Raw genomic sequence first — 1,323 nt, forward strand, 5'->3', positions numbered from 1 at the left:
GACTTACAAAGAGAAAGGAAGAAAAGACTCATCAATGAAATTAGAAGTAAAAGGGGTGAAATTACAACAGACAATGTTGAAATTCAGAAAATAGTAACTACTATGAAAATTTATATTCTAACTTTGGGCCTGGACTCCCAACGCGCTCTTGTGGTTTGGATAAGATGAGCTCAATCAGAACTGCATATGATCTATCAGCCTCTACATTCTCTTCTGATGGAAGAGTTTTTTTTAAGTTGAATATGCTATGAAGGCTGTGGAAAATAGTAGTACAGCTCTTGGGATCAGATGTAAAGATGGTGTTGTCTTTGGGTAGAAAAATTATTTCTTTCTAAGCTTTATGAAGAAGATTCCAGCAGATGACTTCTTAACGTTGCCCGGCGAGCAACGGTAGTTGGGATGGCAGTAACAGGTTTGCTGGAGGATGCTCGGTCTTTAGCAGACACAGCAAGAGAAGAAGCTTCCAACTTCAGATCTAACTATGGCTATAACATTCCACTGAAACATCTTGCAAACCGAGTGGCCATGTATGTACACGCTTACACACTCTACAGTGCCGTCAGACCCTTGGGCTGCAGTTTCATGGGCGGGTCTTACAGTGCGAATGACGGCGCGCAACTCTACATGATTGACCCTTCAGGCGTTTCATATGGTTATTGGGGCTGCACTATTGGCAAAGCCCGGCAAGCTCCAAAGACAGAAATAGAAAAGCTTCAGATGAAAGAAATGACATGCCGTGATATTGTTAAAGAAGTTGTGAAAATAATTTACATAGTACATGATGAAGTTAAGGATAAAGCTTTTGAACTTGAACTCAGCAAGGTTGGTGAATTAACTAAAGGAAGACATGAAATTGTTCCAAAAGGTTTAAGGGAAGAAGCAGAGAAATATGCTAAGGAATCACTGAAGGAAGAAGATGGATCAGATGATGAGAAAATGTAACAATTATCTGAGCATCTAGTTGGCTTTACGTTTCTATGACAGTCCCTTGTAACTATTTAGCCCCCAGATTATACATATCCACCACTGAATTTTCATTAAAATGTTGTCTTGTTAAAGAAAACTTATATTCTAATAAATTGGAAAATCATGAAGAAAGGAATATATTTCTAGACTCATACAATTTTTTGAAGGTAACCCAAGTAGAAACAAAAATGTTGAGAAACCTAACAACAAGCAATGAAATTGAGACAGTAATGAAAAAACAAAATACAACTACTAACTAAAATCAATCCAGAATCTAATGGATTCACTGCTGACTTCTACAAAGACTTTAAAGACTTTACATCATCTCTACTCCTTATACTCTTCAATGAAATTGAA

The 1,323-nt window shown here is 37.3% G+C and overlaps 1 pseudogene; it reads left to right on the forward strand.

Annotated features, from left to right (window-relative positions):
- Positions 1-164: 164 nt before the first annotated feature.
- Positions 165-942, forward strand: LOC101565378 (annotated as a pseudogene).
- Positions 943-1,323: the final 381 nt, after the last annotated feature.

Source organism: Octodon degus, unplaced genomic scaffold (assembly GCF_000260255.1).
Source record: "Octodon degus isolate 3935 unplaced genomic scaffold, OctDeg1.0 scaffold02780, whole genome shotgun sequence".
Classification (NCBI taxonomy): Eukaryota; Metazoa; Chordata; class Mammalia; order Rodentia; family Octodontidae; genus Octodon; species Octodon degus.